This window comes from Acomys minous (assembly GCF_964271855.1).
Source record: "Acomys minous genome assembly, chromosome: 18".
Classification (NCBI taxonomy): Eukaryota; Metazoa; Chordata; class Mammalia; order Rodentia; family Muridae; genus Acomys; species Acomys minous.
In genome coordinates, this window is record NC_140501.1 from 46,417,521 (window position 1) to 46,428,020 (window position 10,500).

Genomic DNA, 10,500 nt, shown 5'->3' on the forward strand with positions numbered 1-10,500 from the left:
CTGGCGCGGTGGTTCAGAAGCTAAGAGTGCTTACTGCTACACTGCAGGACCCAGGTTCGGTTCCCAGCACCCACTTCGCCTGGCTCACAACTGCCTGAAAGTACAGCTCTGGGCAGCTAACACACTGGCACATGCTGCACATAATGTGCCGTACACATGAATAAAACTCAGTAATATTAAGAGTGGCTTTGCTGTAAATTTCCTGAGACAAAACATTTCAATTCTGACTGTAGGTCAGAGTTTTTAAAACTTCAAAAGCCCATAAAAGGATCTGGTTTGGAAACCAGTCCTGGTTCAGAAGGATGTTTTGTGACGCCTGCCTTTCGGTCTCATTTTAGTAACACCGTCAGAGCTTTAAGCACAGCTAAGTGGATATTTGGAGATTAGAATTTTTTAGAGGAGAGGTTTTACTAAATTGAGAACTGCATTTTCCTACCTTCCAGGCTTTAAAATGTCATGGCTTCTCAGGGGCCTGTGAACGTTCAAGAGCAAATACTGGGCCAACACATACAGTTCCGTGTAGAGATGCATTCTCAAAGAAAAAGGAAAAGTGTTGCATCTATGGATCTTTATAGTCCAGAAAAGCGACTAATGAGTAGTCAGTTACAATTCATTATGATAATTACTGGACAGGCATTTATCTAAAAATTTATGATCTGTGAATCCAAGTTGGGGCCTTGAAGATGCTTTACAGATGTCTGATCACTGGGATGTGGCCCTTTCCTCCTCATACCCTGTGTTCAGGCTGTCATTTGGTCATCCATGGGCGTTCATTAAGGATGTAATTGGAAAGATGCGTGTCAGTTTGGTCCTCCACTTATCATAGTGCAGTATTAGGGTAGCAAGCTGAGGCAGCAACCTCGGCTTCTCCCTGACTTCACACGGGACGAGTTTGCCTGCAGTCAGCACGGTGGGCTCCAGCGTAATGTCTCGTTAGAGTGGCGTAAGGTTTTCATAGAGCCCTAGAAAAACACTTGATGGTGCAGGACATTTACAACCAGTGATTCGGCTGGGTTGGACTAGCAGGGTGTCCATGACTTTTATTTCCACCGCTATTAGGTCAATGAAGTAGAGAGCCCCAGGCAGGAGTGGTGGGGTATGCCTGTAATCCCTGCACCTGGGAAACAAGCGTCACGGCTGAGTTCGAGGCGGTGTAAAGCACATGGGGGGTCCAGGCGACTTTCAACCATGTGGTGAGATCTACAGACAGAGAGGGAGAGGGAGGGAGGGAGGGAGGGGGGGAGAGAGAGAGAGAGAGAGAGAGAGAGAGAGAGAGAGAAGAGAAGAGGAGAAGAGAAAGAGAGAGAGAGAGAGAGAGAGAGAGAGAGAGAGAGGAGGAAAAAACCTTCTCTGACTCACACTTGGCCAGACATCCTCCTCCCAGGAAGTGGAGAATTCCTAGCGTGGTTCTGGGGGTACCATTTGGTCTCAAGTGCTGTGGCAGAGCCTTGAGAAGGCTAGAGAGTGGGGGGTTACTGGCTTACAGTTTCCAAGGAGACCGCTGTCCAACCTTGAACTTGAGTTCTCCTTGCAGGTGGAATGACGTAGTGAAACACAGCCCAGTGAGTGGCTTATAAACAGGTGTTTGATTGTTCCAACTGTGTAAGGTAGAAATCAGGGTGCCTTGGTGAGAGTCCGCTCTGTCACCGGCAGCACCCACTGTTCTTTGTGGGCCCTCTGCTGTAAGGACGCTGGTTCCAATCCTGGGGCCTCTACCCATGTAAACACACAAAGGCCCCGGACCCTTAGTGCCATCAACACCTTGGAGGTTAGGGTTTCAGCAAGAATGTTGTGTCTGGCCGAGACAGGATATAAGGTACCCCAAATGACTGTGTCAAAGCTCAAGGTGTGTCTAGTCCCGCCCCTTTATAGCACATTCTGCTTGCTTCTGTGTAACAAAAGCACAGTCGTATGAGAACGCATGGTTAAGACTTTGACTGCTCATCTGTGACAGAGGTAAGAGACTCTGGCTCAAGATGACTGATTAAACCGTGACTAAAAATGTTTCCTATTAACTCTGTACAGTCGTTGGCAATTCGTGCTGATCTTGAACCCCAGCGCTGCTATGATGAGCAAATAAGTGCCAATTTTTCTTTTAACTGTGTAGTTTTTTTCATTGCAACTCCTGGCTTTTTTTTTTTTTAATGCCAATTTTAGTAAATTGGATGAAGGGGAAAAGATACAGAATGATCTGAGTGGTATTTATCTCAAATGCCAGAAGTGGGAGAATACAGCCTAAAGAAACCCAAAGACAGCTTAATAATGCAACCAAAATTCAAATGGATTACTGGAAGGAAACAGGACATATCCTACGTTTGAAGCTGGCTGTGAGCTAGTGCTGGCTGAGTTTAGGACTCTGGTGGGTACACCTTTCATAGTTCGATGTTTTAGAGACTTCCTCCAGTGAACAGGGCTTGTTGCCTGGGTGTCTGTAAATTATTCTCTGTTGGACTCTGATTCTTGGATGTTCAAGTATTTGAGGCTCTGTTTTCTAAACAAGGACTTCAGCATGTCTATTTAGAACAAGGACGGCCCCTCACCCTATATTATTCAAAGTCATTATCTTCTCTTTTCTCTCTCTTGGTCTTTGTAGTTAATGCTTATTTGAGTAAGGCATGGTTCAGTCTCAGCTCCCTATTGGTCGTTTTAGGCTTTTGTAATGTTGAAAACGTCAGTAAGAACAACTTCAGATTTGAACTATTTGCTGAGCTTTGAAGCCATGAATGGCAATGTTCTGGTGCTGTTTGTGTGTCCACGGGGGGGGGGGGGGGGGGATTACATCCTTCCTGTTTTGAGTTTCTCTTGGGGGTGGATTCTAAGCAGAAGAGGCAGGAGTGGGTTCTCTGGAACCACAAATCCAGAACAAGTGACACAAAGCTAGACAGTCCCTGGCTTCTTATTTTACTTGTATTACATACATAATTTCATGGGCTTCTATGTTTATACTGGGAATTGAACTCAGGACCTCTGGAAGAGCAGTCAGTGCTCTTAGCCACTGAGCCATCTCTCCAGCCCCTATGTGGGTAGTTCTGTGAACCACTATAGGAACCATAGTTCCAGGGGAGCCAGTACCCTCTTCTGGTCTTCTTGGGCACCACATACACATGTTACACAGATGTACATGCAGACAAAACAGCCATAGCCACACAAAAGTAATCTTTAAAAAGGCCAAGCCAGAAGTTTCATCCTTGGATAGTCAACACATCCTCCATCTCTGAACAACTTCCCATGCTCCCGCCCCTGTGGCTCAGCCCGCCTCGCCACACACAGGTGCTATTGCAATCCATTTTGTTAACAACAATCTTCAAAACATGGATTTAACAGTGCAAACATCATACCTGCCCTTGTTTAAAACATTGTCTCAGCCCCTGGTTCTTAAAGTGAAAGCCAAAAGATGCTGCCGTGCAAGCCAGCCTCAAGCCATACTGCGGCCACATCTCAAACTCTGTTGCCCTGAACATCCTGCTGCAAAGGCGTTATGGTTTCTTGGTAACTGTTTTTCTCCCTTGAAACCGTTTCCCCCTCTGTTCTTCTCCTGTTGTGTGGCTCTATTCCTGGGGAGATAGGAACAAATATCTACTTGCTGCAGATAGAAAACGGACAACAGGCCAAAGTAAGGACACCACCAAAGTCCTACATGATGAGCCAATAAATTTTATTGGGATTGCATATAGGAATATGGGCGAGGGGTTATTTACAGGAGCAGAAATGACTTCAAGACAGCCGTGTCACCAAAGGCAACTCTGGCATGGGCGACAGCTCACAAAAGCTAAGAACCTGGAGCACACTGCACAGCCTGCAGGCACCTTACAGCTTGGAGAGGGTCTTTTCCTGGTGGCTTAGTTGGTCTGAGCGCTTCTAGACAGCGCAGCTGGTCTCTAGCCTTTTAAAGTTGCTTGGCTGGTCTGAGAATCTCTTAGCAGTCCTAAATGGTTATATATGCTTGGGGAGGGAGGAGCCTAGTGATTATACGTTTCAGGGATTTCCTGAAGCTAGTGAGTTGTGTACTTCTGAGTTTAAAGAGCTTCTCTGCAAGTTGCATATACGTTTCAGGGATTTCCTGAAGCTAGTGAGTTGTGTACTTCTGAGTTTAAAGAGCTTCTCTGCAAGTTGCAATGTTTCAATTCCCCTTAGAGCACCCTGGTGTTTCACTTCCCTGTTAATCTCCTGCCTCTTAAGGAACTTCTGTCCAAGAAGGATGGTTCTATCTCAAAAGGAAACTGCTATACAAAGCTGTGCTCCTGAGGTGGCGTCTACTTCAACCTTTGAGATTTGTTCCGTGTTTCTTCTTCTATGGACCAATAGTAAATGTTCTCCTGTCTCTTAGCGTCATGAGCATCACAAAGTTTTCCTTTGTGGCATTTAGTGTGATCAAGATTTCAATATATTATCTCTCAGATGTCAGTATTTTTTTTTCCTGTTTTGTTGGTGCTGGGGCTCATGGTTGGTAGGCACTACTGTAACATGCACTCCACTCCCAGCCCCTAGCTCCCAATATCTTAGTAAGGTGCCTTGCACATAACTCTTACTCCTTGACCATCCCAGTGCACACACGCACGTACACACACACACATGTTCATTAGTCTGTTATTGAAAATATTGAAAATATAGTCTATTATTGCCCCTTAAATATATTCACCCTGGGTCTGAATTTCCTTAAATATAAATCTGTTATCTTCTATAAAGTTCAGATGTTTCGTTCACTATGTGTAGGGAAATGGTATTCTGAGTCCTGAAATTCTGTCTCCACTCGAGTTTTCTGCCATTTTCTGTTTTCCATAGCCTGGGCTCTATAACTTGATTGTACTATGAGCTGCTCCAGCCCAGCTGGAGACGGTTTTCTCCCTGCCCCATCCCTTGTGCTATGGAAACAGAAACATAGGCAAGTTTTCATTCTCCAGATACAGGTACCACCCTGCCTGTCTTCTGACTTCCTATTTCTGGGTGTGTGCAATGCTCTGTTAGACCATAGGCCAAGCTTTCTGCCCACAGTGCCCCCAATATTTGGCACACAGTAGGTCTTCACATTGAATGCAGAAATAAAGTAATACCCTGCTTAGTGGAAACATATGCCGTGGATGTCACTAAAAGTATTTTTTTGGCAGTAAAAACAATTTTTTAAAGTTGTTTTTTATTTTATTTTATTTTTTTTTACATGTGTGTTTGAGATCAAAGGACAAATTGACAGGAGTCAGTTCTCCCTTTCCACCATGTGGGTCCTGGGGATCACACTCAGGTCACCAGGCCTGGCAGCTTGCATCTTTACCCACAGAGCTTTTCTGCTGGCCCTGGGAAACAAGCCTCAAGGTGGGGAATCATGAAGCAGTCTCGGGCCCTGCCAAAATCACCTATCATAGCTCTGCCGTGAAGCAATTCGGCATTTGTCAAATGAATGAACAAACGCACTACACCTTGTGGGTCAACTCAGCTGGCAACCGTTTCTCTTGTTCACCCTCTTAGGTTTGTGGCAGGACCTAAGTCTAGTTTTAAGTGAAATGTCCTGTGGGGACTTGCTTTTCTGCGGTGGCAGAAGACCGCTGATAAAACACCATCTACAGACGGAGGTGTGTCTCCATGCTCCACAGAGGTGATGGCCGGAGTCATGGTCCTCCACAATCAAAAGGATATTGATGCTGCAAAGTGCAGTGATTTCCAGAGCGTGAGCACTGGGGCATCCTGCAGCACAGTGTCAGCCATATCTTAATATCTGGCCTCTGTCTGCTGCAGAGCTTGAAGAGACTCAGAAGAGCTTGTAGAATGCCAGGGAGAAAGGTATCCATTACGCCTGGTAAATAGAGGGAGGAATGTTTTCCCACTTGGGGATAAATATGGCAAGCTTTTAGAACATTCCTTAACCCCCGTAATTAGCGAAGTGCAAGTCCAGGAGCTAAAACTCAGTTACCTAGCTTTAATCAACTCCAAAGAACATTACACTGGAACCCCTAATTACCAAATCCCCAACTCCCTTCACAGACGCTGAGACCTCCAGAGAGGGGAGGGAGCCTGGGAAATACGAGACCCCCTAGTTCATAGGGGTGAATCTAGACACTTTGTGCAGCTAGCCGAAATCCTTGTCTTTAGTCCTCAAAGGAAAACCTTCAGTGAACAGTGGCGTCATAGTCTTCTGTTGTGTTGAAGATTAATAGATACAGCTGAGCCAGAAGTGGTCCTTCAACTTTTACAGGAGTGCTTTGGTTTTTTTCCCCCCTAACAGTCCTAACTGTAGTCTTACTGGAACTGACACTTTGTTCCTCCTCTGAAACATGCTCGATTAACAATTTATGCTAGATTAACAGTTAACAGAGCTAGATTATTTCCTTCCCTTTTGCTTTGGTTGACGGGAAGCCCAAGCCTGAGTTGGTTCCTAATTTAGACAAGTTATTTTCAGCCTAGCATTTCATCGGGCCTCACATATCTTGTGTCTTTTGATGGACTTTATATGCAGCAAAAGTACATCGTAAGTATTCGATAAAATGTTGACCATTTCAGACATCCATGTTAACTACCAGAACATTTTCATCATTCCAGAAAATTCCCTTGTTCCCATTTCTGCTCATGCTCCCTCCTTTGCCCCAGCTTCCTTGTGGTTTCGATAGCCACAGAACATGCCAGCTAATTCCTGCGTTCTGTTAGACTGGAGTCATAGAGCAGGTACTGTGTGATCTTTGGCCCCCTTTGCGCCCAGTGCTTTCGATACTCACGTGGAGTGGTACCTTCTTTTCAGGTGCTGAGCATCCCACCTCTTCGTGTACCACAATTTCTTTTTCATGAATACACCTTAGAGTCATTTGGTTGTCCCAGTCTGGACCCTCATATGAAGAAAGTTACTGTGAGCATTTATATATAAGTCTCTGGGGGATAGTTTGTTTTTGAAAAATTTTGTTATGATTTGGGCACAATGGAATGCACCTTTAATCCCAGGACTCAGGAGGCAGAAAAAGGTAGATCTCTGTGGGTCTGAGGCCAGGCTGGTCTACATGGTGAGTTCCAGGACAGCCAGAGCTACATGGTGAGGCTCAGTCTCAAAAACAACAGCAGCAGCAACAACCCAAACCCGTAATTGAATAAAATTTAAAAATCTGTGACAATTTCACTGTGAATCCACCTTTATTGTAAACACCAAGGCCACCGTCAATTGTCTCTTGCTAAGATCAGTGTTGGGTTCCTCTAGTGACCCTTTCGAGATCTGAGCCACGTCACATCCCTCCTTTGATCAACTCCCAGTATTTTTGATGAAGACAAAGGCTAAGGTCCTTACGGCATTGGAGCTAAGACCACATTTAATCCGGCACCTCCTGTAGTCTTTCCTGCACCATTTAACCACCCCTCTCCCCACCATATGGCTGCCTCGCTTTTTCTTGAACATACTAAGACCATCCCTGTTGCAGAGCCTCTGTGCTTGCAGAATGGGGGCCAGGAACACCACACACAGCCTCTTCTCTCGTGTAAATTCCATGACCTTCTCCTGTGTTTCACTCCATTCCCTGCTCACATGCCATTTCATTAGATAGGGCTCACGTGATAAACTTCCTTCTTTATTCTTCCTATTGTTATTATGAGACGGGATCTAATATATAACTGATATATACCCTGCGACTTCGAGGATAGCTCAGAACTCACAGAAATCTTCTTGCCTCTGCCTCTCTGGTTTTGAGATTACAGACGTGTGCAGCCACACTTGACCTCTGGTCACCTTTTCTAAAGGGAGTCCCACCTCCACTGGCAACCGAGGAAAATTCTGTTTGCATGATGTTCTTACATTGCCTGACCCGGGGCCAGACCACAAAGACAGCTTCAAGTTAGAGGCTGGACAAAAGTGAGCACCAGGACTGGCCTTCTCTCAAGATTCCTAGAACAGTCTTGGGGAGGGGGCAGGGGGCAGCTCTGTGGCAGAAGACATGGGGCGATTCATCCAACAAAGCAAAGGATGTTAAACAACAACAACAACAACAACAACAACAACAACAACAACAACAACAACAATTCTGTCTTCTCTTCCCAAAATAGGCCATTCAACAACCCAACCCAAGCTATGTTAGCATCTTGCTGCGCTGTGAGCCCGACAAAGCTCATGCTCAGAAGCTGTTGGGCCTGTGGCTATGCTCTTCTCTGAATCTCCTCTCCGGCCCCTCTGAAGCCTTCCCGACCATGCTGTATCCCTTTTCTCTGCAGTATTTACTTATTGTGCATCTCTTTGAGTAAACGCTTTATTAACTCTGTTCTTGTTCTCCTCTCTGAGAATAACACCTGGTACATAAGAAGTACGTAGTGTTTACCTAGTGAGTTTTGCTCAGTTTCTTAACGTGGTTCTATGGAGTCTTCTTCTGGAAAATTGGCTTCATGCGTGGTGGTGGTGGTGGTAGTGGTGGTAGGGTGGCTCAGTTGGTAGAGTGCTTGCCTAGCAGTCAGGAAGTCCTTGGTTCAATCCCTGGCATCTCGTAAACTCAGCACTCGGGAGGTGCGGGTAGGAAGATCAGAAGTTTAAGGTCATCCATGGCTACCCAGGACATTTAAAGCCAGTCTGGGCTATGTGAGACCCCTGTCTCAGGGTTGGGGGATGGTGGGGAGAGACTGACTTCATTGTGTAGGCTTGAGAGGCTGTTGGCAAATTAAACCTTCTTGTTGGACTCCCCCCCCCACACACCCCCTTTTAGTCTTAGAATTTATTTAGGGGTTGGAATGGCCACAGTCACCTCAGACTTGGCACTAGTTATGTTGCCATATTAAGCAAGACCAACATTCTGTCTTTAGTGGACACACTAGAAGAAATCTGCTACTAATTTCAGTGGTTGAAGTTTACATTCCTTCTAATGTGGGATTTCTTGAATGTGGCGGTTTGACTCACCTTGGAGCGGGGGAAAAGGCAGAAAGTGCATCGAAGGTCAGGCCAATTCACAGGTAAAGGTTCTCACGGAGATGGTGTTCTGAGAGAAGTCTTGCTTGCATGAAAGCTTACACATTTAGCAGTCTAAATGGGTGTTAGGGCACACTCAGTGTAGATATTGAGAGCCTTTTCTCACTTAGCCATCCCAAGAAATAATTTTATTGTGGCCAGGGTATCAGAGGCTATTTTGTGTATATATATGTTTGCATGCAAGGAAGTCTATGTACCACATGAATGTTCAGAACCTGTGCAATCCAGAAGAGAGGGTTGGATCCCCTGGAACCAGCATTATCGCTGCTTGTGAGCCATGACATGGGTGCCGCCGAGAACTGAACCTGGATCCTCTGCAAGAGCGGCAAGCGATCCAAACCGCCGAGCCGTCTCTCCAGCCCCAGATGTTAACCTTTTTAAAGCCAACACCTACTATAGTAAAATATTCTCTACTAGATGATCCAGAAAATCCAGTCTTTTGATGGTCAATAAGTAACCTGTGGTGAGCACCCATGTGTGCAGGTCAGAAGCACTAAGCTCTCCCCTGAAGGAGTTTACGACTCCTCTCTTCCCACGGTCTTGAAACAAGAATAATAAGCTTGGCGTCTTTGTGGGTAATTGCTTCCGGGGCAAGGAAAGATGTGCCCTGTTGAGATTGCTCAAGACCATCTCTCTCTGTCAGATGGAAATAGCAGTTATTGTATTCTAAGTTGGTGGGATGTTTGGTGTTGGCAGAGGAACATGCTACCGAATTTGATACTGTGTCTACTCATTTTGGAATCAGCTCGCAACTAGAAGAGCTGTGAATCCTGTGTATGGACCTAATCCTGCCCTAATACCTGGACAGAAAGATGGTGAAGATGGCCCTTGCAAGCACAAGGCTGCTCCACCCACCAAACTCTGCTTGAAAGTAACAAACGGAAGAAAGGAGTAATTGGTGATGTATGTAGCGGACAAAACTGAACCTACAAAGTCAGAAGTGCATCTGGAGGGACTGAGGATGGGGCTCCGTTGGTAGAGTGTGGAAACTGGGCGTGGTGGTGCACATCTGTAATACCTCAGGAGGTGGGAGGAGCCTAAGTTCAAGACCATCTGTAGCTACACAGGGTACACAGGGAGTTTGAGGACAGCTTTGCACATAGGAGACTCTATCTTCTCACACACACACACACACACACACACACACACATACACACACACATACTGCACACACACACACACATACACACACACACACACTGCACACACACACACACACATACACACACACACATACTGCACACACACACACACACACACATACACACACACACACACGCACTGCACACACACACACACACATACACACACACACATACTGCACACACACACACACACACACATACACACACACACACACGCACTGCACACACACACACACACATACACACACACACATACTGCACACACACACACACATACTGCACACACACACACACACACACACTGCACACACACACATTTAAGGCCTTTGCACACAGACACACAGACACACACACGCTTAAGGCCTTTGCTGAACTAAGTCTGGTAGAGATCAACTCTAGGTGCAAAGAGTTGGGCCAAGCATGGAAGTGCCAGTTCTGCCT

General features: G+C 45.8%; 1 long non-coding RNA gene across 1 annotated transcript; it reads left to right on the top strand.

Annotated features, from left to right (window-relative positions):
- Positions 1-1,298: 1,298 nt before the first annotated feature.
- LOC311589253 lies at positions 1,299-10,052 on the top strand. Its single transcript, XR_014776472.1, has 3 exons — positions 1,299-3,962; positions 4,037-6,829; positions 8,008-10,052. It is a non-coding gene; the product is annotated as an uncharacterized lncRNA (long non-coding RNA).
- The last annotated feature ends 448 nt before the right edge of the window (positions 10,053-10,500 follow it).